At 35.3% G+C, this 13,903-nt stretch overlaps 1 long non-coding RNA gene across 4 annotated transcripts in view; it reads right to left on the bottom strand.

Annotated features, from left to right (window-relative positions):
- The window catches only part of LOC150083019 (uncharacterized), a 95,438-nt gene extending 81,996 nt beyond the window's left edge, over positions 1 to 13,442 (bottom strand). For all 4 annotated transcript variants that reach the window (XR_016547158.1, XR_016547156.1, XR_016547155.1 and 1 more), the window contains exons 1-2: positions 13,052 to 13,442; positions 1,945 to 1,993 (exon numbers count right to left, since the gene is read on the bottom strand). This is a non-coding gene — a long non-coding RNA (uncharacterized LOC150083019). The remainder of the gene's footprint in view (positions 1 to 1,944; positions 1,994 to 13,051) is intronic.
- Positions 13,443 to 13,903: the final 461 nt, after the last annotated feature.

Here is a 13,903-nt window from a genome sequence, read left to right on the forward strand (position 1 = left end):
ATGGTAAAAGTATCTAGGTTATAGCACCAGGTATGGTTTCCTGGCCAGTATTCCTCAGCCTCGAAACAAAAATTCAGATGTAAAATTAAGTCAGAAATACAAGAAATACAATCTTCAAAGCGCCTTTGCCTTCAACATGACACTATAACAGCAGAAACAGAAAGGGGGCGTTTTTCATGCTTTGGTATGAAAGAACTTCCCCTGAGTTGACCGTAGTTCGAGCTCATGTAATTGCTAAATACGGTAAAAATTATTAGTTGTAGACTCTTTTGACTTATGATTGTTATGCTGGAGTATGAACAGAACATATATGTGTTTTGTAAAGGTTTTATGCATTCTGTTGTGACATTCCATTTGTTTTCAAACTCTAGTATAATCCCCTACCCTTTTATACGATATCAAGTCATTGCATAATTGCTTCCTATGAAATATATATGTCATAATTTGAAGAAAATTGACTCCGTCCGTCTCTCCTCATCTGCGTACACTGCTGTTTCTTTCGTAATTAATTCATATATGAATTCTTGTATCAATTATTTGTTCAGATGTGCTTAGATCTCCGATAGTTCATAATTACTATAATCTCAAATTTATTCCCGACCAAATATATCTATGTTTGTCTTTAGGAAAGAAAAAATCACGAAATAAAGTGAAGGAAATAAAAATTATGACCTAGAAAAGAAAATGAATTGAACGTATCTACAGAATGATATGCTATCGTAGGAAATATTAAAGGAAAAACAATCGATTATGAGCCATTGGAATGAGTGTTAGAACAAGCAAAAATATCAATATCGTTGTAAGGAGGAGAGGAAATTAAAATGGGGGAAAAATAGTATATATATATATATATACTCTAACTTCAAATGGATATTCGTGCAGACATCAATCCAAATTAATTTAAGCTATCAACTTCCATAACGACAGATGGAAGTTTGTTCCAACAATCAACCACTCGCTGACTAAAAGCAAATTTCCGCATATTTATTCTGTAACCATCTTTCATCAATTTGAATTGATGCCCCCCCCCCCCAAGTGCGTAATCTGAGTAAGAAAGCAGAATCCCATCAGCATTGAGCTTATCCTCAAACCGTTCAAAGCCTTAAACACTCAATCAGATCACCTCGCAGGTGCCTACTCTCCAGAGCTGCGATTTGCAGTACTGAAGCCTTTCTTGATAAGAGCAACCCTTTTTTCCCCTCACCAATCTAGTTGCCCTTCTCTGTACTCGTTCCAGCAGCTCTGCATCCTAAAATGAGGCATCCAGACCTGTATGCAGTACTCAAGGCTTGGCCTGACCATTTCCTTATACAAAGGGGTAATCACCTCCTTTTCCCTGCTAGCAAAATTCCTATATATCATTGACAAAACCCCATGTGCTGTCCTGGCAGCCTATCTGCACTGCTCAGAGAACTTCATATCTGAGTGCACAATTACTCCCAGGTCTTTTTCATTCTCCACTACCCTGAGTACACTACCACACAGTTGGTATGTTACTGTGGGGTTACTGCTTCCATATGCAGTACTTTGCATTTGTCAATGCTAAACTTCAGTTGCCACTTCTCAGCCCATCTGCCTAAATTTTCTAGATCCTGTTTCAGTAATATATATTGCCATTAAAAACCCTGTCTACCTTCGTATTGTCGGCAAACTTGGACATTAAGCCTGATATACCTTCATCAATATGATTGATAAATATAGAAAACAACAATGGACGCACAACGAACCCTGGGGGACTCCAATAATAACATTACTTCAAGAAGAGCAGTGTCCATTATTACCACTCTGTGTTTACTCCCACTTAGCCATCCCTTTATTGATAGCAGCAACTTGCGCTTAATGCCACACTGCTCCAATTTGTACAGCAGTCTTATCTGCAACAGTATCAAAAATAAAATTATAGTGGGAGTCACTCTGTATTCACTTATTTTATGTTAACCATACCTGTTCATTCCAGTAAAGCGATTTCGATATGCTGCACACTTCTTCTCACCTGGAAACCATAAGATAAAGAATATCATTATCAACTAATAATATAATCCTATCAAATTATAGTTTTTAAAAATGTGAAAATTTCGTTACAATCTGTAACGAATGCTCAAAAATTCTCTAACCACTTTGGAGTTCTACTGGATTGTAAACAGAGTTCTGTGTTTAATTTAATTTTATTTTATTTTTTGAAATGGGTGGGAAAAAATGGAAGTTTGAGAGACTATTCGGTAGATTCCAATACCGATCATTATTCCAATCTGGATCCGATCATTATTCCAATCTGGATCGTTTTTCAGTAATAAGTCTGTTAAGTCTACTTCTACCGGAGTCTTGTTGACATGGAAGCGGCTGTATTCAGGCTCTTGATCTCAGGGACGGAAAAATGAACACAGATCTTTTCATGTTTGTGAGGAAGCGGCAACAAAACGAACCTCGATATTTCCATTTTTGCGAAGGAAGAGACAGAATTTTCTTGTCTGCGTTCAGGCGCTTTAAGTCTTGAAAATGCCTTAATGCCAAATGTGTGCAAATGATAAAGTATACGTCATTGTACTTTAATTTACAATACTTTTTACATTACCTCGTACAGTTTTAATAGATTATCGAAAGAACACACAAATACTGTCTTTCATAATGTTTTTCTATCTCCATTCCATACAAATTTCGCAGATATGAACTGTAATTTTAAATTGCTCTTTGTTCCTATAAAAACTTTTGCGTTCTCCTATGGTCACATCTCTTCGAAATTCAAGTATATCAGTATTTTTTTTCAGTCGAAGATATTCATATTTGTCTAGAAAAATCCAGCTATGTGTGGTTGTCGCGGAAGATCTTATATTTTGTTCTTAGACGTCATTCAGAGACATTATGTACAGCAACGTTATGTACGTACGCCCAGAGATAACGGCAAAATAACCACTGAAACGAAGACATCAGGAATGAATCGAAACTAAACTGATGCAAGATCCGAAAAGCTACGGTTCCATACCATATACGATTATTGATAAGATCTTAGCTCTGTATAATATCTTTGTATGTTGAATTAAATGATAATACCATCTTAACTGGATGAAGAATACGTGTTTCTGACTTATTTCAGCAAGATGTAGTTACTGCTCATTACAACTCTTGTGAACTGGTTAGATTAATAATTCCTAACAACTGGATTGATTTCCTAACAGCGGGGTCCAGTGGAATGGCTTATCCAATTCAAAGATCTTACAAGATTAGAGGTTTATCTTGGAGCGCTTAGAGAGGTTTATCTTTCACGATGTCAAAAACTTACTTCGTGAAACGTTGAAACAGCGAATAACCCAAGATTTTCAGAAAATCAAACCGATGTTCTTTGAAAGAATCGAGATAGAGAAGAAAAGGAGAATTAACAAATGCAATCAGAAGGTGAATACCATATTTTGCACATTTTGTGTATCATTAGGTTCCTTTGGCGTCTGGCGATACAAAAATATCCAAGCCGTATATAACTCTTTCAAAAATATATCTTTGTAGCTATTTTCAAAGTTTTGAATAACTTTTATGGGCAATGTTTATTTTGTTATTAATGGGTCCCAGTCGGCAAACCAAAACAGGGGATCATATTCCGTGCGGAATACTAAGCTTGTGTTATGTTGTGCTATGTTAGACTAGCGTATAATGATGGATGAAGCAACACATTAATGACTAGCAATTTAAATTTCATACTTTTATTTTAAAATAACAACAAAATTTTATAAAACAGGTTTGTTAAAATTCTTATAATGAAAGATGTAAATATACTGCTATATCTCTTTATAACACAGTTTTTCCCATTATGTGCAGCCCATTATGTAAATTGCCTAAAATCATTACAAATAATTTTAGGTTTTTGCGATGTCAAAAGATTATAAAATGCTTCCTAACTATATCAACCAAAAATCTCTTTTTTGTAGGTGTACAATACACGAGTATATTTTATCCATAAAATGAAAAGAAATATTAACGTATAAGCTATTCTATTTGTATTCTTTAAAGAAATTAATACTGAACATTATTATATGTGAAGAAATATAGGCTTTTTAAACCATATTACGCCATCTTCTGGAGCTAAGGAACCCGAGTGCACGCTAGATGATTCCATGAAGCCAGCAGCACCATAGTTCTAATTTCCTTGTGTGATGTGTGAACGACATCACACAAGGCAAGGTATTTAGGGCATATAACAGATTAAACAGTGGCATCTTCTACGCTTGTTTGCTTAAAGCACTGAAATTGGAGTATAACTCGTTTTCTCTATTGATAAGTATATTAGTTGTGACTGAAGCAGCAAGACTTTTCACCACGTAAGATGGGACACAGAAAAGATGTTAGCAAGCGGCAAAAAGGAGTGATAGCATTTGCCAAGTATAAAGGAGATTCTGTTAAAGGTAGTTGAATTTCTGGCGTTTCAGAAATAATACAGTTACTGATTCATAACTGCAGTAACTCATTAAGAAAATATTTTGTAAGACACATTTTTTACAGTATGGTTAAACAGTATTCATGTGAAAAAAATGAAGGTTTAGTTTATTTGCGTTTATTGTAATTTTCCTTGGAGAATTATAAATGAATAATAAGATTGGTTACTAAACCAAAACAACGATGAAGTCATTGAACTAAATTCAATACTTCATTCCAGATTTTAAAGATAACCATAAAAAGTAATTAGAGAAAGAGTATTCTTTTACGTCCCTTACTGAATCAGCCATTTAATAAATGAGCCATTGCCTTCACTTATTACGTTCTCTTGGATTGAGAACAGAATAAGCGAGAGATATTAAAATGATTTTAAAAGTGAGAAACTAGTTTTTGTTCTTCATACAGTCGAAATTCATGCACAAGTAGGCCCCACCCACATAGTAGCAAGATGAAAATATTTGTTCGATTACCTACACCTTCACAGAGGCATCTCGTTGGTAGACACTGCAGCACCCCTAGCTTTTTAAATCTAAATATATAGTCAAAGGAGTTATATGAAATTTTGTGAAGAACAATGCAACACAATGAATATTTTTATTAACAGGTCCCACATATAGTTAACTTGCATATATTTTAACTTGCTTATTATTATTATTACTGTCTATATGTCTTATAATCAAGGCAATTTAATGTAACTTTAAGAAGCAGCAACCCCATACATCAGAGTCGCGAGCCGCCACTGCATGACCTTCATTTAAATAGGCATTCATTTCAAGACTGGGTTTAATGAAATAACTCAGTAATTTCAGCTAAATTTAAATAACAAAAGTATTTTATGACTTTCCTTCAATAAGAGTCAAGATAGGATTCAGATGCAAGTCACTGCAGCATGTTCTAAGAGAGCTGTCTATGGTACGTAAAGAAATATATGAGAGAGAGAATAATTTTAATGCTAGAAAAATGTACAAAAAAAAAAAAAAAATAATAAATATATATATATATATATATATATATATATATATATATATAAAACAGGTACAAATATTTCCACTTGACTCTTCACTGAAGCATTTATCATCTTGTTTTTATTGTAGGCTAAGAAAGGTTGAAGTGGATTGAGGAAAGAAAGCAGATCCCTTGAAGTTTTAGCAGAATTCCAGCTGAATTAGAATTTTATTAATGTTAAAATTGAAATTTAATTAATGTTATTAATTCACTAGGCTGAGTAGATCTCCAATTTACCCTTTGTTCTGAGCTAAACGTCATTACGAACAGCAGTTTAAGCAAAATAAATAAATTCTTATTATGTATAGCTTGTAAAGACAAGAATTAATCTTTACAAAATTAATGTAAGACAAGAGAATTCTTGATTTCATTTCCCTTGTTAAACCAAGTAATAATAGCAGATGTTATTATTCTTTGTCTTTGAATTATAGGAGTGTATGTGCATTTTCAGTATTCAGCATGAAGTAGATAAAATTATTCAAGTTCTTACGCACTGTTTGATAGCTTTGGAAAAGAAATAAATCATAACTGGAAAGGACATGATTTGAATCCTATCTTGACGCGTGGAATTTTTATGGTCCTTATCCCCGGTTACTGGAATTATTTTTAATTATTATTATCATTTTTTTTTTAAATCTGAAAAGCAGGCATAATGACCATAGAATAAATGCAATATCAGAATACAAGGTTACAAACTAAATTTGTTGTGGTGGTTTTTACGGCGTGTCAGCATCTCCAGTCATGTTGCGTTGCGTTGAGTGTGCGATACCTGTACATGGATGTGTCTATTTACGGCTGATTTGCATGTTGTGCAGGCTGAAACCTTACTCATTCTCTTTCTCTCTTCCCATCTGAAAATGGCTAACTATAGCTCCGATTGAAGAGTCCTGTCTCTGACGGGATTCGAACCAAGGCCTCTCCGAATGAATGTTAATTGATGAAATCACTTTAAGCAGTGGAAAACACGACGTACTGAAGAACCCTCAGCATTTATTCAAAACAAACATAGAACTGTAATTTAAAGCATTTATTTATTTATTCAATCTAAAATCGTCACCTTTGGACTGCAAAATGCTAGCGGTGTCAACTGCTATTAAAGCCTATAATCCCTTTCAACGTGCTAATGCGAGATTAAGTGGATCAATGTCAGTATTCATAAATAAATTCTCTGTTTACACACACTGAGACAATTATACAGTATCAGAGAAGCAGCCTTCCTGTTGATCGCTTCTTCCCAGTAGCAAAGTGGCCAGAAACAACTAAACAACACACACACAGCACAAAAATAGCACTGCACTCATTTCTGAGTTTTTTAGAGTTTTGTATGTCATCACAGAGCAACAAAACGGAATTGAACTTAAGTTCAGGGGCCACCCTACATAAGACATACAATCCATGTCCATACACATGTTATGACAGAGAAAGTGTAAGAATATCATCTTATTTTTGATGTATCACTTGGTCTCAAATACGCGGGGCGTTATTCTGTGCTGAACCAGTGCTGACATTCTGACCACTCGGCTGCGGCTATAATCTCCTCACTCACAGCACACAGTATTTATGTCCTAAATTATTCGACATAAAATAATGGGCATTTTTGTGACTTTATTATTATTTTTTTATTAGCATTTATTGCTTAGGTGACCAACTTCTCTTTCTTCCCTTAATATTATACTCATATACACAGTACAGTTGTTGAAGCGAATCTATAAAAGCGTTTTTGGATGCGTTTTTTCCTATGCCCAGTTCACTTACTTGTATTCTGCAAGTAATATTGATTTACTATTTTATTTCAAGCTCGTGGGCAAACTAATATCTTCGAAATGCAAAGTAATCTTGGCTTCCAGTACTAGTATAACATAAGGAACTCGTTTTAGAACACCGATAAAATTAATTTAATCGGAAAGAAAGCATTCATCAAATTTTAACATTATTTTTCAACCTGTGTCCCAAAATAAGCTAGTAACTTAAACCAGTGTTCAAATCCAGACTGCTTCATCAAGAAATAGAAGGTGAGGGGGTAGTAAGGTAGTAGTTCTCCAGTAAAGATTTACCAATGCCCATGTAACTAATTAAGCATCTTTCTTCATATACATACCTTTTCATGTTTCTAGTGTGAGAATTCCCGTACTACAAATGTAGTCCCATATATTTCTAGTGTGGGAATCGTATCTTCTTTTTCGGATTCAATACTTATTGCTGTAACATGTTGTACAAAGTATCAATTCGAATGACTCTGGATTAGTATCTGCAGGAAGAGGAAAACACTCAGGCATTGTTTTTTGTTTTGTGCAAAAACATCTGGTTTCATAATTGTCAATACTAATTCTAAACAGACTGTGATAGCTGGGGGGGGGGAGATTTGTTAATATTGACTTGGTTAGAAAAATTTTATTAAATTAAATATTTGGAGAATAAAACAGATATAAAATAAACACCGAAGATGACATCATCGGTAGATTTTTTCAACGCTGACTGCATCTGCAGCCAGTCTCCTCAATGTAAATCCACTTCTATACATTGTATTTGGGTTTCGTAGCTTTTGCGTATGGTATTTCTGTTAAATTTTACGGTTTCATGGTCACTATACTACAGTTCTTATGCCTCCTATGTTGCAGTTATCGCAATTTTAATGCAAAATTTGGGAATGCGATGCACTGCAGCCAAGTTTGTGCCTTTCATCCTCACTGATGACTACAGAGAGCAGCGAGTTCTCGCATATCAGGATCTTCGGCAAGTGCTGCTGATGAACGACTTTGTTTCATCCATTACTAGTGAGAATCGTATGTGTGTATGACCATGATCCAGGAACAAACGCCTAGTCCTCTCAATGAATGTGTTTGTTCCATCTTCTCCAAGGCCCAAGAAAGCAAGGCAATCTCGATAAAATGTGAAGGTCGTGCTTATATTATTTTTTAACTAGCAGGGCATTGTTCCTTATGAATTTTGTCCCGCACTGTCACACAGTAAACCAATGAATGCTACGAAATAGTTCTACAGCGAATGTAAGATGCAGTTCGGAGAAAAGCATCTAGAAAAGTGGGCTTCAGGGGAATGGCGCTCGCACACTCGGTGCTTTCTATTCAAGAATTTCTTGCGAAACACTTTATCACTCCACCCCATTCGTCGTATTTAACGAATTTGCTCCCTGTTTATTTTATTTATTCATTTATTTTTATTTGTTTTCCAAGCTTAAAACCTCCCTTGGAAGGTCATAGATCAGGTAACGGCTGAGGAAATTAAATTTTCTGTTTATACTCGGGGACGACCACACAGTCAGAGGAGTTCACAAGACACAGAGAATATGAGAAACAGCACCGTGTTTAACAGTCACAGCTTGAATCCCCACGGCTTGAATCCCCTATGAACCCACGCCTGACCACTCGGCTACGGCGGCCTATTATTCATAACGCAACACGACAATTTCAAAAGAAGCCTATCAGCAACGTTTCCAGGAGTTGCAGAAGGAATCAGTACGTTGAAACCAGTGGATACAGTATCAAGGAGGCTATTTTGAAGGAAATTCATCCGAATAATTGGTAAGAATCATTTCCCACAGTTCAGTCCTCGAACTTTCTGATCGCATCTTGTGTCTATATGTATGAATTTTTTTTTTTTTTTTTTTTTGCATACGTACACCTAAGGGTATTTTCACTTGGCCTTGAGAGAAGTATATTAAATGCATTTTTAATAATATGGCATTTTAATATCCCATATTATTAAAAATATCTATTTTAATATAGTGGTTTCATTCCTAACCTGCTGAATGTATTCAATATGACGTTATTCGTGCACCCGATATATTATAATTGTCAGCAGAAATATCGGTTTAGGTAGAATACGGTACAGCAGGTCAGCATTAATCTTGAAATATTTTAACCTTTTTAGATGGCTGTATTTTGATATAAGTGATTTGAAGTCATGATGGTGTTAATGAACTAGGAAAGCTAGGTGTTTTATTTATTATTTTTTTCTTTAACCTGACCTACAATATTAAACAGGAAAATTTCCATTTGAATAGGCTTAAATAATCCCAGGAGCTCACATCTGGTGAGTATGGGCTTAGCACACCCAGGGTCCTGAGCTGGATATCATCGTTCTTCTCTTTCTTGGTAATTCACTTCTTCTTCTGACTCTTGTTCTCTCTCGGGGTAATTCAGAAATTTTTATTTATTTATTTTTTGGTTGGTGCAGCATAAGCCTCAAGCTTCCTTGCCACCATATTTCTTATTCGTCAATTATTTATTTTACTTTTTCTTAGCGGTATGAGAGAACAAAAAAAAAAGAAAAAAAAAAAGCCTTTTACTTATATATGTATATTAGTGGTCCATTGGCTTTCTTCTGTTAAATAACGAAATTTGATGTCAAGAACTTTTTCACGTCCAGTTTATTTTTACATCTTACAATAAACTGAATACAGTCGATATATTCCTTGGAATCAGAAGCGCCAATGTTATTCATCACTCGGCGGCACATCGAACATCGTTTGTAGACCGAATTTTATTGATTGTCCTAGTCAGAAACGAGGGACGTACCAATGATGACGCATTTCCCTTGCAACGAATGCATTAATATCGATGTACAGTTGAAGTAATTTCTAAAGAGTGTTTTATTTTGATGACTATTACAAAAGCGCAAAGGGTGTAATTGTGTGGAATCGAAATGGATCACATGGAAGCAGACAATTAATCAACATATTTTTATGCATAATGTTAGCTAATGAAAACGGCAAAGGAGGAAAAAAAATGTAAAAAGAGAGCACTGCAAATTCAAAATTGATTCTGCAAGCATATCGAGTGAACCAGATATATTCAAAAACTAGAAACACTGGCTTGGATCCGGGGATATCATGCACGTTAACAGATACACACCTTGAGGATTCAAATTCAAAAGTTGCCACAAAAAATGCAAAACATGTTATTTTTATGATAGCCATACAGTTGTATGGCTGTCCTAAGAACAATAAAACTGTAAACTTCGATTGCCATTGGGTGTCTGTCAGAGATACAAATCAGAAACTAAGAAAATAGTTGTTTGATCTCATTAAGGATGCACTTGCCCAATTAATTTCTTTTTAAATGTTTAATCTATAAAATGATACATAATATGATATTCATATAAAGCTGCTGCAGTTCTTAGCGTTTGAATCAAATGTCAAAAAGTTTCACAACTTAAAATACTAGATACTCCGATGGATATCACAACTAAAGCTATTTTAATATAAAAGCTGAATACAACCACAGGAATCCAGCTAATTACATAGAGGAACTACTAATTCTAGTTCTGTTAATCACGAACATTTTGGATGCTTCTCCAGTTGAAATGTACTGCCAAATAGGAGTAAAAATCGATTCACAGAAATTCTGACAAGAGACAAATTTACACTCAAGTTTACAACGTTAAAACTTTCTGTGATAATTCATCATATAGAATAATCACCTTAAAGGACACCTAAAAGATGATTCAGTTCTAGGACCAGGAAATTTAACCCAAAGATGACTATGGAGCTCACCAGAAGAGAAAATATCCCACAACTTTCCTGGAATCCAGGGTAAAACATGAAAAGGATAGGAAAAGACTAACTATTTAGCCTACCACTCACTTTGGAAGTTAATTGCATATAAATAGTCACCATTTTAGGTAATAAACTTGTGAAGAGACTAACCGATCTAATTTTGAAAATACTTATCAAGAATGCAATAATATAGTTTATGGACATACAAGGATGTTTACAAATATATAAACATCTCAGTGGTGTAGTCTAATCATTTGTGTTATTTTGGGGCTATATAACGTTATTTAATAATTGGGAATGTTACAAATGTTGTAATTAATTAACATTATCAGTTTTAGAGAAATCTATTGCTATTTTTATTTATATCACGTAGATGGTTCTGCTGATTTCAGATTGCTCTGAAGAGGAAGATGTACAACTATACTTGAAACGTAAGAGTTAAAAATAAACAGAAAGAGAAAGAGGGAGGGTAAACCATTATTGACAAGCAGTACTCCCCTTCTGTCTGCATGATCCACTGTTGAAGAATGCATGATTAGTAAATACATAGGTACTTATCTGTTTTAAGACAATTATAGACCGATAGAAAGATTAGCACAATCGGAGAATCGCAGCATAGTACATTGAATATTGTCCAGTAATCAAAACTCATTTATATGGACGTGTGGGTAATAATAAACTGAGCATAGCTTTGACATGAATAGAACTGTTTCAAAAAATAATTAAAATAAAACAATTATAATGAAGACTCAGTTGAAATGTTCCGCTTACTTAAAATGAGTCATTGACTAAACTAACAGATAGAACTTGCGATGTGTCAAATGCGTTTTTGACAATAAATATATTCGTAGTAATTTTGCAAACAGTGTGTTCCCTTGCTTTCCAAGTCCAAAATACTACCATGTCTGTATTATACTTCCATAGAGGTCCTACGTAGATTTTATCCGTTTTATATAAACTGATTCCCTCTAAATTTGAAGATTAATGCGTATCTTGTACTGTATTTCCCACTGACAAACTGGGTTATTATGGAACATGTAATGTAATGTTTTTCGTTTCTTACTTTCATTCAGTTTTGCTTCTCTTTCCAAACCAGAACTTGTTTAATTCTTTGGTCATTTTATATCACTAGATTAACAGGGGTATAAACTGCAAGCAGAAATTTTATTGGAATAGAGGATGAGTGTTTAAGTGTATTCCAAATTCCTTTAATTACGGGATTTAATTATATATTAGGAAATATAGTCCACATTTCAGGTCTGAAAATCGAAGAAAATTTGTGGGGAAGGCATAACTATCTGGATCTCTCCTCCCTTCCTCTCTCTCAATATCTGTTTCCTTTGTTACTAGCTAAACTGATTGACAAATCAACTAAACAAAATTGATGTCAATAAAAAAAAAAATCTGACAGCACAAGTGGGAAAGCTCTTATCATTATTTAGAATGTTATTTTATTTATACAAACCTGATGGAAGTTTCAGATTTAAAAATGTTTCGAATACCTAATCAAATAGGAACTGCAGTAGGGAACAAAGTTATTTCTCGAAATTAAAAAAAAAAAAAGTACATAAGATACATTATATGTAAGTAAGGTGGTAAAACATAAAAAAGTCAACCAGTGCTGTACATTGAAGCGAACAAAAATTCTAGTAGTGTAGCTGATCGGCATAATTGTAAAAGTTTCCAGAATTAAATAATAGGATACTAATCCTTTTAGGTATTTCTTCTGTTAAAAGCAAATGCACGAAATTAATGCAAAATTTATCCAAGTGATCAGTTACAAAACCTGCCAAAATTATAGTGTGCATAATTATTAGTGTCGTAACAAAAAATAGCTCCCTTGTAACTAACTTGAATATCAAATAAAGCATATTCGAATATATATTAACCTTAGCATGCCAATCACCGAAACCCTAGTCATCCAAAAATCAGTAAGCCTAAATGATATGCAAATCGTATTTAAACAATTCGTCGTCGAGCAATATGGCCGTTCGAACAAATTCCACTGTACGTAATAACAAAGGCTTGTTCGCTGTTAGCTATCTCGTATCAATATATTAGTAGCAAGTAAAACCAGCGATAGAAACAACGATAGCTGTAATGTCTTACCAGAACGATAATATTTTACTCGTGGAACACTCAGTGTCAACATGGCGGACAGCTCTATCTTATCAGTGGAGGGTGACAGCACTTCTTACACCTGAGGGGAGGTGGGCAGTTCCACCTTAGCCTATGCTTTTCCGTGTACACTAGACCTTGCAGAATTTTATCAATCAAGAGATTTCATAGTGATACATTTTTCTGTGGCCGCTTTCATTTTCCAGTTAGCAAGAAGTTTTTCACGCTGTCTCCGCCGCACCGTCACCATGCCAACCACCAACCTCCCGCGGCCGTGCACGTGAACGAAGCCACACATCACTCACTAACGGTTAATTGCCACGTAAGCAGATGCAGCTGTCATCCAAGCACGCAGAAACGCTGCCGAACTACCGATTACTGGGAGCGACTGTGCGTATCACACTCTCTTCCCCCTCGTCGCATAATGCCCCAGTGCTATCGCCTGAGCAGCTGCGGGTGACAAGAGGGAGTATTATGATTGGTCCCTGCCTTCACATCGATCAAGAGGCGGAGCTTAAAGATCGGTGGTCTCCAGGCGAGAGAAGGGATTTAGGCAGGCATTTATTAGCAGTCCGAGACCCGAGGTACAGCTGCATCACAGCTGGAAGTCTGACAACTGATGGAGCACCCCAACCCCGTGGGAACAGGGGCAGACATTATTGAATAGCCGCTCCCGCTTGCTGGAGATTGCGGACTTGGCCTTAGGAAGGACCGAACGTCGGGTTTGGCATGGGACTCCTCTTACATGCCTAATAATAGACAGTAACGAAGACCGCCCAACAGAGGAGAAAAGTGGGCAAGAGACGTCGTAGAATCGCAATTTTCAAATGTGACAGTACTTGG

Source organism: Mastigoproctus giganteus, chromosome 7 (assembly GCF_048544385.1).
Source record: "Mastigoproctus giganteus isolate SK-2022 chromosome 7, ASM4854438v1, whole genome shotgun sequence".
Taxonomy (NCBI): Eukaryota; Metazoa; Arthropoda; class Arachnida; order Uropygi; family Thelyphonidae; genus Mastigoproctus; species Mastigoproctus giganteus.